Source organism: Helianthus annuus, chromosome 2 (genome assembly GCF_002127325.2).
Source record: "Helianthus annuus cultivar XRQ/B chromosome 2, HanXRQr2.0-SUNRISE, whole genome shotgun sequence".
Classification (NCBI taxonomy): domain Eukaryota; kingdom Viridiplantae; phylum Streptophyta; class Magnoliopsida; order Asterales; family Asteraceae; genus Helianthus; species Helianthus annuus.
Genome location: NC_035434.2, coordinates 151,951,205 through 151,972,553, shown reverse-complemented (window position 1 = coordinate 151,972,553; position 21,349 = coordinate 151,951,205).

The following is a 21,349-nucleotide window of genomic DNA, read 5'->3' as shown; positions in this document are numbered from 1 at the left end:
GATAGGCACCCATTTGATGTGTCACGTCAAGCATGAGTATTCCAACTGCCTAGCCTTAATAAAATGACATAAACATTACATAATCGTTACAAAATAACAATTACTAATTTTTTAAAGTTTGGTGAATATGGTAATTATTGAGTTAAAGTCGACAGCGATCATTACTAGAATTTCGTTAAAATCCAAAATAATTAGGTGGGTTCGAGTCCTACCAATGAGTGAAATTTGCTTTTTTTTTTTTTACGAAATTTTCATTTATTTAAATATAACCAGAAAACTTGTTAAGTTACATCAAAACAGAAGGTAGACGGGCAACAAGCTGCGTCGCCAACCCTTTCTGAATTGCAAACCCCAACCTCCCGAACACAAACCCCTGCCCCCTTGGGGTCGAACAATTGCTGTGGATAACCCGTTGAACCCTCGTCAAGAAGTTGATGGCTTCTGGCGCTAGGGAGCCAAAAGTATCAAAGGCAAAAGGGATAAAGACATGTTGGTTCTCTGCGCAAGCTTTAGCGTGCTTATCTTTGATTCTGCCTTTCTTGCTGCTAGTCCAGCTACAAACCCGTTTTCCCTTAAACCAACCAAAGGGGAAACCCCCGTGAGGTCTACACAAGCATGTTTCCCCCCAGCCCAGCCAAAGACGAGCAGATCCGCTGGTCGCAGAGTAGATCTCCCTTCCATAGGGTCAAAAAAGTCAAAAAATTGTTTATTTATTTTAAACGGTAAATTTGGATCACTGACCAACCACTTTAGTATTATCATGACACCACCAGAACCACCTGATTATATCCATCTTCATCAGGGTTTAATGTCTATACACAAATTTAAGAGGAAATTCAATAAATCTGAGAAAACCCTTTTTATGGGACTCAAACTTAGGATCTTATGATCCATGAGTCTTATCTCACTCAAAAGATGTTATTAGACTATAATGGTTAATAAAAAGTCAAAAATAAATTCAATTCATGGCCAATAAAAAGTCATAAATAAAAAAAAACTCATGGCCAATAATATTAGTGCTAACAATTCAATTCATTGGCCTTCATGTAAAATAGATAAAAAGTCAAAAAACTGGTTATTTATTTAATATTAGTGCTAACAATTCAATTAATGGCCAATAAAAACTTTCTTTTAATGAAAGTGATTGGATCATTATGTAATACCTTTTTTGTTTTGAGTTTCAAATGTCCAATATAAAAGTTGATTTATTTCAATATCTTAAAACAAAAGGTTGGTGAAGTTTGCCACTGACAAACAATCTCCAAACTTTCACAGGCAAATAACCCTTAAACTTTAATCTATTTTTTCCCGTGATTATTTTTAGATACGTGTCGATTTAAATTAACGTTTCAACTTAATTTTTTTTCAAAGACAAATAAGGTCAAATATATTGTGTTTTCAAGTTAATTTTTATGTATGTTTTCAGTTGGTTTATGTTTTGATTTAAACTAAAAAACAATATTTTTTCACGTGCTTATTTTAATGTGCGTTTTGGTATAAATTCAGGTTTCAACGTAAACGATATAAATTCACATTTCGACATAGCTTTTTCTCGAAAATGAGTCTGGTCAAATATAATACGTTTTCATGTTTATTTTTTGTGTGTTTTCTATTTGTCTATATTTTGACGTAAACAGTGTTCGGAAACAAGTCGGATCAAATATAATATGTTTTCACTCGACGGTATAAATGCGAGTTACTATAGGTTTTGACGTCTCTAAGTCTTGATACAAATGTAAGGGTGGTGTAGTTGTTAGGTGTGGAAGCTTCATTAAACAAACAAACCCGGGTTCAATTCCGTTTCTTTTGTAATCGCAAATCATATATAGGTAACACTAAGTTAGATCAGAAACTTCGAAATACGCGTTTTCATATGGTTCACGCATTACATAACGTGTCGCCAGCTATAAATAACTAAGGCATCGCCGCCGCAACGCGCGGGCTATGGCAACAATCTAGTTATTTTAAAATCGATATGGTTGATGTGCGTGAAGTGTGTTATATTTTGGATGTATATTTTAAGCCCTTTTTACACTTTTAGCCGAGTTTTAAATTTATAAAACACGATATTTACTAACACTAAACACACATATGGGCAAGTGCACCCATCGTGGACGTAGTATAGTGTTGGTAAGATACCGAGGTCGTCCAAGGACACAAGAGCTTTTAGTACCGGTTTATCCTCAACGTCTAACCAAATCAAAATGTTAGAAAAGATTTTTAAACTAAGAAAATAAAACTAACTAAATGCTGAAAAATAAAATAAAAATAAAAACAGATAGACAAGATGAATCACTTGGATCCGACTCATGTATTAGTATAACCTTTGATTATTTTCGCACTTTTGCACTTGTTTAAGAGATTATATTAGTTATTGTAGTAGGCCCCTCTTTTGAAGGCGACGTTACCCTCAACCCAGTAGTTTGAGTCAGCAAGGATACAATCCTAAAGGGTCGGATTATTGAAAGATAATGAATTAAGTTATTAATGCAAATTATGGTAGGCCCTTCTTTTGGAGGTGACGTTACCCTCGACTAAGTAGTCTGAGTCAGCAGGGATACAGTCCTAAATAGCCGGGTTATAGTATTAATAGTAGTTAACTTATGAGGGGGTCAAAGAGTTTGGATCCCCGCCATCCAATACCTTTGGGTATTGAAGGAGATCCTACTAAATTTGACCCAGGTCCCTTGCAGGACCTCTAAACGCTGAACAAGTGCAAGACCCTTACCAAACCGTTCCCTTAACCCCCGACCAGGTAGCCAACATACCTCCATATAGACCGTGGAGATATGAATGGTGAAAATCTTTTATTTTATATAGACAGTAAAATAATGCCAAGACACCACAGACAAACGATAAGGAAGAATCACCTTCAACATAAGCAACTAGTTATTAAAGTCATTAATACAAAACCAAATAAAAAGTGCAAAAGATTAAAAATAAAAAGTATTATACTAAACACTTGTCTTCACCCAGTGATGTAAGAGACTTAGGCAAACATGGCCTTGATTGTCAAGAACTCTTATGATCAATCTTGGATCCCGAGACGACTCACACACTCTATGATGGACAATGCATGATGGTGGTGGATGATGGTGTTGTGATGGTGGTGGATGGTGGATGAAGTGTGAGAGAGGTGGTGTGCCAAGGGATGAATTGCAATGAAACCAAGCACTCCTATTTATAGGCTGAACAGAAGCCTGGGCACGGCCCCGTGTCCGCTGGGCACGGCCCCGTGCCTGTCTGACAATCTCTCTCCTCATTAATTGTAATTCGCAATTACAATTAATGCGCCTGCAGTACTTTCGCCACGCCCCCGTGTTCACTGGGCACGGCCCCGTGGTGGGCAATAGAAGCTTCTATAGGTTTGTCTTATCTGCTGCTTCTTGGGCACGGCCCCGTGCTCGCTGAGCACGGGGCGTGTTCAGTCTTCTGCTTTCTCTGTTTTGCTTGGGAGGATGCTGTCGAGGGGTCGGGCAATCCACTTTTGTTTCTTTTCTTGTATTTATGTTAGATTTAGCTGCCTTTTTGCTTCTTTTGTTAATTTGAGCTCATTTAATCCTGAAAATACAAAAGGAAGACAAAAAACACTCTTTTTCCAACATTAGTACTTAAAAAGGGTTAATTTTATGCCTCATTTGATGTAATTTATATGTTGCATTTTACACACATCAATGGTCATCGAAGCTGTTATATAATACCTTTTTTGAATTTTTGAACTAGTTAAATTCTTCGTATGCGTTGTGACGGAAAGTCGGTCGGTGATGGTTTGGTTCGTTATGGTATATGTATAATACCGTCACTTGATATAGCAATAAAAAAAGATACGCAAAAGGATATCGATACTTCTTTTACATATATCGAAAACAATAAAAATGAATACCGGTGCCAATGTTATTCGGTCATAATAGGTTTAGTCTGTTACAGTAAAGAATAAAAAAAATCAATTAAATTTGAACAATTTGATTTTAAATAAAACTTTGATCGAAACATAAATAAAAATAAGTAAGTCGCAACGTTATATTCGAATTTATACAAAGTATTATATTATATTGTTAAAAATAAAAAAATAGTTAGCGGCGTTACTTTTTATAAAAAAGAGTAAATTACAAAAATCCTCCTTTATGTATGTCACTTATTGCAAATTGTGTCATTTGTCTTCAATAATTACAGAAAACGTACTCGATGTTTGCAAACCCTTGCAAGTTATGTCCTTTAGCCCTAACTTAGTTAATTTTTGTGGTTAAATCTGACCAAATGGACCCCCACATGAGAGTAAAATGACCAAAATACCCTTATATGGGGTCCATTTGGTCAGATTTAACCACAAAAAATTAACTGAGTTAGGGCTAAAGGACATAACTTGCAAGGGTTTCCAAACATCGAGTACGTTTTCTGTAATTATTGAAGATAAAGGACACAGTTTGCAATAAGTGACATACATAAAGGACGATTTTTGTAAGTTACTCTATAAAAAAATCTAAACTATTATATTATATTATATAGAACTGAATACTAGTAGTTGTGCCAATGTTATTTGGTCATAATCATTTCTGTAACTCACAGTATAGAATAAAAATAACAATTATATTTGATATGTTTGATTTTAAATAAAAACAGTGAAATTTACAAAGTATTATATCATATTGTTGAAATAACGAAAAATGGTTAATGACATTACTTTATATAAAAAACTAAAGCGTGAGATTTCTTTGATGATATGTACGTTTTTGATGTTATATTATTAAAATAACATAAATGGTACTGTTACTTTATGTAAAAAATTAAAGTTTTGGACATCTTTGATAACATTTTTGTTTGTGCTTTGATCATTTGTACATTATTGTTCACAACTTGGTTTTGAGTAAAATTCATATCGAGAAGGAGATAAAAATAAGTGTGTCGCAATGACATACTTGATATTTTATAAAACATCGAAATTTAAAAATTATAAGAGAAAAAAAACAAAATATGTTTAAAGTAACTACTAGTGGAAAACCCACGCGTTGCGGCGGATTCGACAACTGTCACACCACGATATTTCCATATATTCCAGTGGGCCCGGCGGGGATTATCGTGACGTAGTTGATATCATCGTAGCCAATACACACAATATAATAGCACAGCGGAAGGCTTGGTGAATAATTACTATTACAAACCATAGTGTCCGAGTGTCCAAATAAAAGAATACACAGACTTGGTTGTAATAGAGATCCACAGGCGGATCATAAAATAAAATACAAGAAACTGAAATAACAGACTCCAGGTATCTAGGGATTTGCAAGATCCTCGTATTTGACACCTAGTAGCTCCAGCCTATTTACGTGAGGTACCTGTCAATCAGTCTTTGGAAAATACGTCAGTTTTCACTGGTAAATAAATTAACTGACTCGTTTAAAAACATTTATGAAAATTGATTTAAGTGCACAAGGCACAAACCATTTATAACTTGGGACAATTACTTAAGATAATCTTGTATACAGATTTACATGTTTGTCATACGATTGGGGCCGGTTTGGAAGCCGGTCATGATTAACCGACTCACCACTTATAGAACCCACAAAGGAGTCATCCCCAACATGTGGTTTATTTTAGCATTTTCATCTGTCAGGTGTATGCCTACACCCCGTGCATAGGTCGTGGCCATTTTCATCTGTCAGGTGTATGCCTACACCCAATATTTATGTTATCAAACAAGACAGATTAAAACGGATTATGTAAATTTATTAATCACAATCCGATTAAATGATTTCATACCTGACCAAGCGGTATTATTATAATACCGTATCCCAAACCCGTATAAGGGAAAATAAGTTAAAAGTATTTACCTGAGCTAGATGTGAAGAAGTAACTCAGCCGTATATTCCTAAAGCCTTATGAAAATACCTTCTACTGAAGCTACTCAATCTGTATGGAAGGTTTAATAACCTATTAGGATACTAACGGGTCTTTATTTAAGTCAAAGACTTAGACCGGTTAGCTTGAAAGATACTTTACGTTTCTAAACGCTAGATTGAGCGGAGACCGGAATAGAATGTGGTTTAGACCCGACAAGTTTGGATACTTGTATAATATGGGTAAACTAAACACATTCTGGATTTTGAAGATTTAATGATAAGGTTAAACCCGTTTCGGCTATTTTATGTAAACTAGTCACATAAACCGATCTGAACGCATAAATGCGTAACGAGTAACCAAATGAATTATATACAGGCCTCAAATGTTATTATGCTTAGAATATGTTAATACATCAGTAGGATGTTAATATATATACCCAAAAAGTGTTTAAAATCAATTTAAGTCCCGTAGGGGCATTTTGGTCATTTTAATGGTTATAAAAGAGATTTTTATAATAAACTGAAGTTCTGGTATTTGGAAATCAGTAAAAATATTTATTTTATCAAAGCATATCAGTAAGATATTATACATATGTGATAAGGGGAAGGTTCATTTGAGAAGAAATTTAATATGAGAAGAAAAAGAAGAAAGGGCATATTAGTAAAATACTATTTCATTTATAACTCATATCATTAATTTTTATCTCTTTAATTAATTAGTCAACTAATCATTAATTATCCTACATATAATCTACAAAACCTACACATATCAAAATTTTCCTACATATACCCTACACATTATAGAATTTTATCCTACACAGTCGAAATTTATCCTACACACCTCGAAATATATCCTACACAACTCGTAATTTATCCTACACAATTAGTAATTTATTCTACACTTTAATTTAAGTTGCTTTTTTGGTTTGGAAAAAAAAATATATATTTTGAAAAGAAGTTACAAATTTAATTTAGTTAGTTATTAAAGGGGAAGAATACAAATTAATAATTAATGTAAGTTTACCAATATACCCTTATATTAAAATTAAATGCAAATATTAAATGAAGTAAAATGAAGCATTCTTATTGGTTGAAACTTCTTCTTTTTTCTTCTTACAAAAAAATTCTTCTCATTTGAACCCTCCACTATGTGATAATTACTATCTATGGCCAAACTATGCCCGAAAGGGCATTTTGGTCATTTCACATATGCTTTTCATGAGTTATACATATTGTAATAATATTAAAATTTGTTTAAAAATTCAGTAGGTAATAAGTCTTAGGTGTTAAATATGGTTTAAAACCATACTATGCACCTAATTAGCGTAAAAATCGCTAATTAACGATAATTAAGGTGTTTTATGGAAATATGAGATTTTGATCAGTTTTAATTGTCCAAAATAATTTATTTAACGTATAAAATCAGTAGGAAAAGGTTTGGAATTCAATTCATTTGTTAATCTCATTTTATGCATAAAAAGGGTATTATCGTCCTTTACCGAATTATACGAGAACTTCATGATATGATCAGATTATAATCTGATCAAAATTTCGAAAAATCCTTAAAAATAATATCTTAACAGTAGGTAATGAGGTTTTGGGTCAAAACCTATGCTTAAATATGATTTATGCAAGATATCGCAATTTAATTAACAAAAAGCTACAATTTACGATATCGGGCATAACTTCTGTTTGAGACGAAGAACTGATGTCAAATTTTCGGGACAAACTTAAATATCAGTAACAAAGGTTTTTGTCCTCTCACATTTCTAAAAATCTTGTTTATATGTCAAAAGGGCAAAAATGGCATTTATAAGCATAATAACGGACATGAGCATATAATTCAAAGTATTAAGAACCAAGTAATATAACTCCAGGGGTTATACTACTGCATAAAATGGTACTAATGAAAGCTTAAAACATGGGAGGATTAAGCTTAATCGGGTCAGAACTGAAAGTCAAAGCAAAAGTCAAGCTTTTGCGACTTTCGGTTGTGAACCGACCCTAAACTGATAATTGTCGGGTTGAACATGCTTAAACATGTGCTAATACTAATTACCAAGTTATTAGAATGATAAAATATAATTTATAACCTCTGCATTGTTAGTTATAATTGTTATTTAAATTTCTGGTCAGTTTGACTTTTTAACTTAATAGTTTGACCCGACAATTAACTAGGCAAACGAAATAATTAGGAGGTGCCCTTTTAAGGGTTAATCACCTACCTTATTATGGTTACATAACCACTTTCAATTCGGACAGTGGTTAGACCATTTGTGATTAAACCGAAAGTCAAAGTCAAATTACGATATCTTTGACTTTTCGGTTTTTAAGCTAAAAACTGAACTAAGGAAGGGACTAAGACACTTACAAAGGGTCCTAGCGATCTTTTCAGCAAAAATAAGCTTCCTCTTGAATCAGTAACCTCCAGAGATGCTCAGAACACAAGTTTGAAGAGTTGAGAGTGATATTGAGTGAATGAGCAATGGAATTGTTGGACGTAAGGCTCTATATATAGAGAATTCAAGTGGCTCCAGATGATAACAGGTGTTTAGAGATATTATCAGGTCTCTACAGGTGTCTTGGTGGTTTCTAATACCAGCTACAAGGCCCTTGTTTTCGAAATTATTTGTTTGGAGCTCAAGAAAAGGCATAAACCTGCACATGGCAACATCTGATTGTCGAAACAGTGCCGTCGCGTCGCGTGACGGCAGGAGGACCTTATGGTCGCGCCACGCGACCTCATGTCTGACCAGCCAAACAAGTTTCAAAGTTTACATGTTCAGTCCCTGCACCTTTTCAAGCCTTATTTCTTTCATTTTAAGCACTATTGGCCCTTGTAGTTAGTTTGTAGATGATCTAGGGAGTATAACCAAACTCCGTTAGGCCCGGTTTCGTTAATGGATCACCGAAAACATAAGTTTCGCCTCGTTGATGCTTTAAACCCTAATTCTTGGGAATTTGCGTAAACAACGTATAACGATCTCGAAACCTCGTGAAATTTATATCACTTATTCTTGAGAGTATATTTGAATATTCCGAAGCCTCGGGTTCGTTAAAAGGTCACTCAGAGGTAAGAATTAACATGTTGACACGTTTAACCCCTGTAGTTAATAATATTTCGATTATTTTCATATACGGCTTCTTATATCCAATTAATCACTCGTTTAAGAATATACTTTCTTCACTCTACTCTTATTTATGGGTTTCTTTGAGTCGATTTAATAGTATTATGTCTACAAGATTAACAAACTTTCTTAAGTCTACTCTTTCAACCAACTTATTAGTATTATTATTTATAATTATAATAGAAATAGCAAAATACCATTGGTTCTATTTTTGGTTCATTTATGGTTTAGATTTAAAAAAACAAAATACCAGTACCCATTTAACATCTATTTGATGAATACACCATCGGTGGTTTAGGATCCTGTACAAAGTGCTTAATTTGTAAGAAGTGTAAGAAATATTCCTGGAATGACAAGTGTCCATCCTCTTAATTAATTCAAAAGGGTAGTTTTGTAATTGTACATTTTGTCATTTAATTCAAATATCAGCGAATTATATGGTAACCAGCGAATTATATGGTAACCGTCATCAATCTCCAAAAAATCAACGAATTTCTTCATACTTTATCATAAATAGATCTATAATCGGATTCATGGCGTGGTGTTTTAAAACAACTGGATAAATTGACTATGATGTTGGTCATGGTGTTTTATATAGAAGGTTGCTGGGGATTCCAGATAAAACACCATGACTTGAATCATGGCGTGGTGTTTTATCTGGTGACATTGTTCATGGCATAGTGTTTTAAACATCTGGAGACAAAACACCACGCCATGAACAATGTCTCCAGATAAAACACCACGGCATGAATAATGTCTCCAGATAAAACACCACACCATGAACAATGTCTCCAGATAAAACACCACGATATGAACAATGTCTCCAGATAAAACACCACGCCATGAATAATGTCTCATGATAAAACACCATGACTTGAATCATAGATGTTTTAAAACACCACACTATGAACAAGGTCTCCAGATAAAACACCATGACTTGAATCCTAGTCTTGGTGTTTTAAAATCTGGGAATGTTTTGTATTTATAAAACACTACGCCACGAACAATGTCTCCAGATAAAACACCACGCCATCAACAATGTCTCCAGATAAAACACCATGACTTGAATCTGCGATTACGTTTTAAAAATCTGGGAATGTTTTAAAGTATGAAGAAATTCGCTGATTTTTTTTTGGAGATTGATGGCGGTTACATATAATTCGCTGATTTTTAGGAGTTTGATGGTTGTGTTTGAAACGGTTACCATATTTGAAAGAATGGAAAAGACACTATTGCCCTTCAATTTTACAAAAGCCCCTTCTAATTAAAACACAATTTACATTTTAATACCCTTTTGATCTCAACCATTAGATCAAAGATCCAATGGTTTAAAACACTTCTTACACTTCTTACACTTTGGACACTTTTTACCATATCCCTACCCCACCATCGGTTTTATAAAGAAAAAGGCATTCCACTGATTACAATCCGTTTAGTCTTCCAGTTAACAGTTTTACTTGGATATATAACAAAAACAAAATATAAGTTACAAATTGGGATTAAAAGTTAACCCCGTTTATTTGGAAGTTCATAAAATGAAAACAAGGGAAAACTTCCAACTAAATTTTAATTTCTCAAATGTGGAAAGTCTACTTTATCTTCTAAAATTTTGATATAGTTTACGTTCCATCTCCAATATATATTTTAATAAACTATAGTGTTAAGTTTCGGTCAGTCTATACACACGAGAAAAAAATATCGAGCGTTACCTGAAGTCGAGGCAGAAAGTAGAGTGTGTGGCCATCCGCTACACAACGAACAACAAGCTGATGACTATCCGATTTATGGGCGACCACTGATCTCCATTGCGTGGATGTTAGTAGGGGTGGGTTGAAACAGAATGGGAACTCAAAAGACGAAGTAAATGACCGACCTTAAATGGAAGTGGATTCAAATGCCGGAAATGATTCAATGATCATTGAATCGAGATTTCTGACTTTACTCACCATCATTGAAGTCCCATAATTGTCGTCATTAGACCATGTGTAGTGGTGAACAAACATAATGCCCCCATCATGGGGCATTATCCGACACGTGGTATCCTAGTCAGCGTTGTGGTATTATAGCAAAAGTGGCGGTAGTGGGGCATTATGCCAATAACCCTCATTCAATCATTTCACAATTAATATTTTTTTTAACTTTAAATACTTCATTAAATTAAAAAAAAATACAATACTAGAAATAAAAAAAAATCCGATTAAATTAAAAAAAACAAAAAAAAACACTAGTTTTCGTCTTCGCTTTCTTCACCCTCGCCAACTTCGTCTTCCTCGTCCTCCGTTTCTTCCTCTCCCTCAGGTGGTAGATACCGAACCGACCATGCGTGGTGTACCAAATCAACCATTAACTGGGAATGGTACGGTTCGTAACGCAACTCTCGCGCATTATTCACTCTTTCTTCCATTGTCGCCTGTGGATGCTCCTCTTCAACGGCTTCTGGCACATAATTCTGGCATATCGCCTTTCCTTCGTCTTCCAAAATCATGTTGTGCATGATTATACAAGCGTACATAGCATCTCTCATTTTTTGTTTGCTCCATGCACGACAAGGATTTCTCAAATATTGCCAACGTCTTTTCGTGAAGACTCTTGAACCTTTTTAAAGTATGCTCTTTTTTCATCAATAGGATCACTATACGTCTTCACGAAAATCAAATACCTAGGATAAATTCCGTCGCTCAAATAATATCCATGAGGGTAGTAGTTTCCATTTGCGTAAAACGACGCTTTTGGAGCTTTGCCAGAAATCCACTCCTCTAACAACGGAGATTGTTCAAAAACATTGATATCATTGCATGACCCGACCACGCCAAAGTAAGCCGACCAAACCCAAAGGTCCTGTGAAGCAACCGCCTGAAGAATAATAGTGGGTCCTTTTGGTCACCACGTGTGTGTTGGCCTCGCCATGCAGTCGGGCAGTTATCCCAACGCCAATGCATGCAATCTATGCTCCCGATCATACCAGGCAAACCATGCTCAGCATTATGTACCTCGTAGATCTTTTGAAGGTCGTCCCATGTAGGCGTTCTAAGATAACGCGCACCGTACACATCAATTATACCTTTATAAAAAATATAGACAAACATAAGCTTAAAAAAATAATTGTAAACATACTCGTCGTTTTTTAAAAAAAAATAAAAGTAAAGTATAAGAATTGTACCGCGACAAAAATGCTCCAAGCTGTCTCGTGTTGTTTTCTCCGCCATTTTTAGATACTCGTCGTTGATGTCGGTAGTGTTACCATAAGCAAGGATTCGTAACGCCGACGTACACTTTTGGATACCGGTAAATCCAAGTGCCCCTCTCGCATCCGGTTTTTGTTTAAAATAATCATAGTTGGCTTCCAATTCGTCGACTATGCATTGAAACAACCGCTTACTCATTCGGAAACGACGCCTAAAAAATTCGTTCGAAAATGTCGGCGCCTCATCAAAATAATCTTTCATCAAACGATCGTGTGCCGCGCGTCGGTCTCGTTCAATATAACCTCTTTTATTTTTTTCTGCTTGGGGGCGAAGAGAATGCTTGACATATCTCACCGCTAGTTGACAAGCACTCGTAACCGCCTCTTGCTCAAGCTCCTCATCGGTCAAACCATCGCCATCCGCAAAATACTCGTTGTAGTAAAAATTTACCATAGATAAAGAACTAGGAGAATCCACCAAGTTTTTTATAAAATTGTTGTATTTTTTTAGAGAGTTTTTGAGAGTTTTGGTTGAAAATGAATGAGTTTTGGTTGTGTTTGTATATATATATGGGAAAAAGGTTTAAAAAATAAATAAATCAACTAGCCGTTAACTAGCCGTTGTGGTTGGTGATTGGTTGGTCAACAATGGTACAAGCGTTTTAATTAAAACGCCGGAAACATTTTTTCTTGAAAATAACGCCCCATAACGCCTACCGTAATGGTAGGCGGGGCGTTTTAGAGCGTTATTTTTGAATTTTTTAAAAAAAAAACCGCCCCACTACGGACGATCTTAGTGTGGAACTGTTGCGTTTGTGTTTCATCAGCAGTTACAATTTTGTGGGCATCCCATCTCTTCAAAACCTCAATAGTCAAAACAATATCTTTGTATTTTTCATTAAATTTTGTTATTTCAATTATGCTCTAAATTACTTGTACTTAATTATTAATTGACAATTTAAATAGAATGTTTATTTACATCTAATTTGTTAGCCACTAAAATAAATTTTAGTTCGATACGTAACCAATTGGAATGTGACCATTCATTTGGATGTGACCATATATTTGGATAATTTACAACTATGATATATTATTAATACCGCATATTTTGTGGTCGATAATCATTTAATCAATTTTACAATGCATGAATTTATTTAGAATAACAATTAATTTATATGGAAGGAATTTATATGGTTTGGTAAAAATTTGGCCGATATCTGGCCAAAATTTGGCCAGAATAGGACCGCCATTGACTGCCTAGCTATTAATCGGCCATTAATCGGTGAACCTCCGATTAGTGATTAATCGGAGACTAATCGGGATTTTTACAACCATGGATATAGATAATCATTTAATCAATTTTACAATGCATAAATTATTATATATATTAAATTACAACTTATGTGATACACTATCACCACACTCAATTTCACTGCAGTAGCTACAGTAGCTACGGTTCATCATTCAAATTACGAAAATGCCCTTCTTTCAAACTTAAATTACAATCCAATAAAAACTTTTGATATCCTGAAGAGGCAGATAAAACAAACAGTTTCACCACCATGACATGTCGGCATTCAAACTCGAGGTGTGGCAGTTCTCAGTTAGTTTCCGACGGAGACCAGACAGACGGTGGTTGTAAAGGTTACCGGCGACGGTTGCGGTATCTTTGTTTTTTAGAGAGAGAAACAAAACAACGTTGGGTTTTTAGAGAGAGAGAAGAGAAAGAACGGAAAACAAAACTTTGTCTGTTGCCTGAAATCCCGTCGTACCACTATTTTCGATTAGTTGGTTGAAACCGCGGCGGCTGCCGCCTTTGCCGGCCGGACGTTTGCCGCCGCCAATTGTCTGGAACCCACTGATTCTCCTCTCACTAGCTCTCTACTCTCACTCACTCTAATGTGTGTGTAAGTGTGTGTGAATGAAAAGGCCAAATACCTTTTGATGGCAGATGAGTAGATGATAGTTGTACCAATTTTTAACCCTTGGGAAGGAACCAGCTTTGTTGAAATCATTTTATATTTCTATTACATTTGTTATCTATTAATTTTTAATAATAACTAGTTGATTTTCCGCCCACACGTTGCGGCAAGGACCTAATGTCTACAAAACGCATGTCAACAACGACAAGCAGATACCGAATATCAAAACATAAATAAAAATGACTTGGTAACGATTGTCACTTCGTACTAAAAAAAGCGATTTTAAATAATCTAATATATAATAATAGGACCCACACGTCCTACACGTTGAAAATTCAGTTGTTTTTAGTTTATTTATTACAGTGCTAACACGTTAAAGTATGGATGAGCTCGGAACCGGTAACGGCACCGAAAGGACCGATCCGGAAAATCATGGAAATTAGGTACCGGCACCGAAAATGCTCGGTACCATACGGTATGGTATTTGAAGGTAAAAATAAGTAAATGCAGGTATGGCACTAGACCAATGTCGAACCGAAAGTAACGGTTCTGGAAACGCCAAAATGTGGGTACCAAATTGGTACCGAAAATGATTGGTATAGTAAATTTGGTACCGATACAATACCGGTTTGATTACAAGATTTGATATGATTTGCTCATCAATAATCTAAATATGCAACTTAATTTTACATGCTACAATTCATTCATTATATAAAAAGACAAAAAAGAAACAAAATAAGTTGATGTGTATATAAAACTTCATTAAAACAAAATACAGTTTACTTACAGTGTGCATGAAAAGTAATCTAAACGGTGCAATTGTTTGCGTTGCTACGTTGCTATCTGTATTTGAGGGTAAAAACCGTTGAATACCGGTGCCGAACCGATACCGAAAATGTCAAAAATCGGTACCGATTCGGTACCGAAAATATACCCGGTTCTTTTATTCACATTTTTTCCACCAAGAACGTTTTATAAAAGTTTTTGACTCCCGAATTTGGAGTACCTGATACCATTTGCTTATCCCCTTGATGATGTTACTATTCATTGGGTTGTGTATGAAAAATAATCTAAACGGTGCAATTACTTGCGTTGCTACAGGATTTGATGAGCTCGGTACCAACCGGTACCGAAAATACCGTTACCAAAAATCCCCAAAAGTGGGTACCGATACCGAATATACCTAATACGGTACGGTTCGTTACCGGTCAGTACTAGTACAGTACCAGTATTTGAGGGTAAAAACCAGTGAATGCCGGTGCCAAACCGATACCTAAAATGTCAAAAGTCGGTACCAATTCGGTACCAAAAATATACACGATTTAGTAAATTTGATACCGGTACTGAAAATATACCCGGTTTGGTAAATTTGATACCGATACCATTTGTACATCCCCTTAATAATAGCTACACTTTTAATAAAATCACTATTCATTCACTTTGCTTTTTAATATAAGGATAATATAAGGATAATAATTACGGTTTTAAGTAAAGATATACTACTTTTTCAGTTTCACCAAAATTTAACTTCTAAGTAATTTGTTCTAATTTTTCAATTGAAAAATTACACACGTTTATTATTTTTTTTTTTTAATTTAATTTGGTTTTTATCATTCAAAAAATAATATTGGTTGAAAAAGGCATATATAAACATGACTTGTGCTAATTACAAGTTGGTTCTTTGTAGTTATAATATAATTTAGAGTAAATTACGTTTTTGGCTCCTGTGGTTATATCACTTTTATTATATTAGCTCAAAATAAGAATTTTTAACATATCTGCCCCTATGGTTTCTATAACTAACCATTTTGGCCCCTAAGTCTAGAGATCATGGGGGCCAAAATGGTTAGTTATAGAGATCATGGGGGCTAAAATGGTTAGACTTAGGGGCCAGAATGGTTAGTTATAGAGACCATGAGTGCAGATATGTTAAAAATTCTTATTTTGGACTAATATAGTAAAAGTGATATAACCATAGGGGTCAAAAACGTAATTTACTCTATAATTTATAATAACATAAAGGAAACTGGTATTTAGCGTTTTGTTAGTAGATTTTCCGCCGCAACGCGCGCGATGGAAAATCCTAGTTTATTTAGAATAACAATTAATTTAGACTCTTCACATGTCATCTTAATTATAGGTTACAAAGGTGCCGAAATCCCTAAAATGCCCCTAAAAGTGTCTTAAATTTTTGGACAATGCATAAGTTTACCCCATCTAAAATAGTTTGGCTCTCTTGTACATGTTGATTCAAAATGTGTACACAATGTAAAATTACCGTAAGGATAGAAAACTCGGTTTCTTTAATAAGGTAGTATTGTAAAATTACCGTAAGGATAGAAAACTCAGTTTATTTAATAAGGTAGTATAATATAGATATAGATAATAACAAAATAAATATAAAAACATTTACTATTCATTATCAATGAATTTTAATATGTAGACAATAGATAACGGCATGGTCGAAGTAGTTATATTTTCACTCACCGCTTCATTTGAAGCACACTCAATACCAAATATCCCAGTAATTTATTGTTAAAAATCCGTGTATTGACATTGTGTAAGTTGAAGTAAATCTTAAATAGTTGTTAATAAGTGGAAAAAGTAAAGGAAATAGTTAGAGAAAAAAGTTATTAAAGAAATGAAATATATTCATAACGTAAATTTCAATAAAGAAAATAATAAATAGTTGAAAAACGACTTTTTTGAGCTGGATCTAGAACAAATAAGAGATATATTAGTACGACATCCACGTGACACCTTTCATAACAAGGGAAGTCCTCTGTTTTTAGGTTGACGAGCTACTTTAATCTAGTTTCCAGGAGGAATAGGTAGCGAGTGTTGTGGGGGCTTTGATTAGCGCTTTAAGAGCGGTTTCTATTATAGTACTAGGAATCGATGTCGTTATCTTAAGCTAAAATAGAGGGGCTTTGGAATCCATTGTGTATTTCGTACGCTAGGAAGTCGATCTAAACTGTAATTATATTCTTCGCTTGAACTGAATAGAGTGATGCAAATAGTTCAGTAGGCCGCTGATACGTGGTCGAAAACCGGTGTTCGTTAATGTTTAAATTCATGTATTTGCTTAACTTTTAATCTCGAATAGCCTACTTTTAATGGGATTTGTGTTTTTCAGGTCTTATGGTGTTTAAGGAGCTATTTGGGAGCTTTACGGATCACCAGGAGCGAACGGGATCAACCGGGGATGTGAAATGAACAAAAGCGGGTTAATCACGAAGATTGGATGTGTTTTGGGGGATTTTAATGGATTTAAAATGAATATATTGGAAGATGGCATGATAGAGGGCTGAATTACGAGTATGTGGGCGAAAACGGTGAGTAAAACGGAGCTATAACGAAGAAGTTATGAAGAAAACAGTTTTCGGAGGAAACCAGCAAAACTAGGAAGCGTCGGCGACGCATGGGGAGGCGTCGGCGACGCCTTCCAGAACCCTCCGTCGGCCAAAAATGTTCGTAGGCAGTGGATTAGCGCGTCGGACGAACTTGGAACATCCAGGGGACGCCCTAAATAGCGTCGGCGACGCCCCCGAGTTTCTGCTATCGTGAAATTTAAGTTTCTTGGTTGTTGGGACGAATTAAAACCATCTTTGACCAAGTTTTCGGGGGTTACGAGTTGTGAATGATAAAAACACCTCTTGGGAACCATTATTGGGGATCTAACTCATTCGAAAAACATCTAACACATATCTCTTCACCTCTAATCATCCCTAACCCCATCCTAATCACCTCTAACCTCTAACCCATCACCATCCACACTTCAAAACCCTAGTTCACCATCACCATCATCTTCATCCATTCTCCACCATCCAAACCATAACCCCTACCCATCAACTCTCCTTCAAGACTCAAGATCATGGTGTGGTGTTCGTGTTCGTCATCCGGTGATCGCGACCATTTAACCATGAGCGGCTAATCTCCTCGGTTTCACCCCGGTGTAGATTTTTGTAAGAATTCTAGGGTTTATGCATTTGTATTTTTATTTGATTTTGTGACAAATTGTTTAGTATTTTAAACCTTTGATAATTGTCTTACATTTGTTTCGAATTCTTAAATTGTCGAGTGATGATAAAATTTGATTTTGAAAAATGGTTATGTGCAATCATGCCTTATCTTAGGTTAGGATTTACATGTCCGATGTAACGAAGTGCATTGCGATCCGTTGTCTATGACGTTGATAGCAATTGGCACCTAAGCTTCGTGATAGAAATTCGTTAATCACTATATAAAATTGAATCAAGATAAAACATGTAGGAACCCTAGGTCTTACAATTATCGAACCGGGTGTGATCCGTTTTCCCAATTCTCGTCTTCAGTTTAGTAGTTTAGTCTTGCAATCTTAGTTAATAAACCGTGGTTTTAGATAACATCAAATTGTTGGTTCACTCTGATTTCTTTTCAAACAAACAACTAAAAATTAGCAATCTTCATAATCACTTTGTACATTTTTGTAAATAGTCTAACTAATCGAACAGGTCGTGCAATACTGACCACATGCTCTTCGTGGATACGATACCTGACTTACCCTAGCTACCTAGGTTAATTGGGTTTTTGACTGATCGGGACGACACGGTCACGTCAAAATGGCGTCGTTGCCGGGGAGCTAGTGCGCTTAGTATTTCATTGCTTGTTCGATTTTAGTGTTAGTTTTCTTTCTTGTATTTTTGTGACTTTACTTTGGGTGGTCAAGCTTGTTTGTGCAGGTACATGTTTTGCAGGTACCATCTTTTAATATGAATTGAGTAGATGATGATCCGTGTGAGTCTTGCGGAAGTGGATAGCATCTATTGGAGGATTGCTCTGTTTTCTACGAGAAGGTTCAAGAATACAAGGATCGGGAAGACTACCTCAGCGGATTGTACAAATATGGGAGGGCGAATTATGAAGATTTCAATGGTCCATCCTCACATTATCCATACGCTAGACCACCACCACCACCACCAAATTATCAAGAATATTACTATTCAGAGATGGATTACCATTATGAGCAAGAGCGGGGTTATAACAACTATGAACCCGAATTGCCAAATTTCTCAAGTTACTAGGAGGAGTATGATGATTATTATAATGAATACCCTCAACAGGCATCCGAGGAACCTCAAGATTCAATAAGTTCCAAGCTCGATGCAATCATGAATGCCATCATCACTTCAAATCAAGAGATTAAGATGGAACTGAAAAAGGAATTTGAGGTGAGAGATAAAGCTCATGAAGCCTTGGCAAAGAAAGTGGGTCAACTCACCGAAGAACTAGCTCAACTTAGACAAGACCAAGAGATGTTGGCTAATGGTACAATGGTGGATGGTGATGTGGTGGAAGAGGTTATAAATCTTCTGGAGCAAGAAGATGAATGTTTGAACCGAGCGGAAGACATGACACCGCGAGACTAGACGAGTCGGATCCGAAAGAAGCCCATGTTCATATCCATCCTTCTCCCATACTTATCACTCCAACCTTCAAAGTAGGGGATGCGGGTTCGGGTATAAGGATTCGAAGGGTGGCGTTGCAAGACATTGGCCAATTTGTTAAGAAACGACCCCGAAGTTGTACTGTGCGCATGCCGCGTAAAAGAAAAAGAGAGTGGATTCGGCATGCCAACTACCGAGCGTATGTTGGAAACTCGGTAGGAAAATATTCACTTCGACCACCATGAGAGGCAAATCAGGTATGATTGTTGTAGAGTTTGTATTATTATTCGTTTTATTTTATTTTCCTAGTTAAATGAACGTTGTGGGTGTGTTCCCTATATAACCCTCACGAGACGTACTCGTCCTCCCGAGCTATTGGGAGGTTTAAAAGGGCTTGTTGCATACGCTAAATGCAACCGTGATTCCTACGAAAGTGAGTTAGGTTTGTTGTTATTGTACATTATTTTTCCACATAAATCAAAGTAAATTAACGTATGGTTTCGTAATATTTTCATAAAAGTGGTAGAACTAGGTAACTAACAAATTTTAATGGTTGTGAGAAGCATGCTTCTACACAAGGGTTAAGATTTGTAGGTACATTATGTTCGTGAGACGACCGCTTTGTTGAAAATATGAAGGGCACACGAGGAACTAGCGAAAAACCAGGTGCATACGTTTCTTTTTATCTTTGATTTTTAGTTAGAAAATAAGTGGAATGTAATTTGTATTTTATTTCCGGGGTGAAATTTTGGGGAAGTTAGCCGTGTCACATCCCTTGTGCGTTTTAAAAACTCTAGTTCTTACACATTGAGGACAATGTTTACCTCAAGTGTGGGGATGAGGGAGTAAAAGTTATTCGATTTTTGACCCGTTCATTTAAACACTACACATTGAGGACAATGTTTACCTCCAGTGTGGGGATGTGGGGATGGGGGAAAAATTTCAAAATTTTTTTCAAAAATGTCTTTGTTTGAAGCGATCTAAAAAGCACAAGTAACTAAGTTAACAAGGGATGACACAACCCATTTGGTCTTTTGTCATAGTCAAGTTCAAGTTAATAGCATGACGGGTATTTAGCGGGTGGTTATTTAGGAGTAATTCACCTAAGAAACTAGCACATCATGCATGTCACACACCATATCCTTTATATATGTGAGGTTTTGAGCCACTTTTACATCATATAATTACATATTTATGTTTCTTTGTTTGAGTGGACCATTAGTCATGTATTGTAGAACTTGCATCTTTTGATACGTTTGAGACCATAGACCGAATACAAGCACGAGAATGATTAAGGCATTAGGTGACCCTTTTCCTTTAAAACCATTTATCCATCCTTACCCAAATAAATCCCCTAGTCGCCTACTTTGAGCCTAAACCTTTTGTTTGATCACCCCATTTAGCCCTTGAGCATTAAACCTCTTTGTTTTAACCCGTGTGATGGAAATTCGATGTTAGGTTTAGTTGTTTGTAAAGTTGTGGTTTTGTAAAAAAAAACAGAAAATACCATGAAAACAAGAGAAAAATCATTGATAAAAGCACAAAAAGATGTATGGTAATTGTTGAATAAAAGGCGAACGCTTTTGCCTAGTAGTTGTTGATTTTTATTTAGTCGGTTTAGATTAGTTGTTGTAATAAAAATCGAATTTTCATCACCTTAGCTACTTTCAAACATACTATTCCACACCCTTAGCCTAGCCTCGTTACAACCCTTTAAAGACCTTTTGACTTGTGCTAAGTATTCGTGTTCGGTGATGGAGAATAATTGAGTTGCAAGCCTATGCGGGTACGTGTTCTATTCGGTTTTTAGTGATTACTTTAAAAGTGATAATACATCATTAAAATTAGCCAA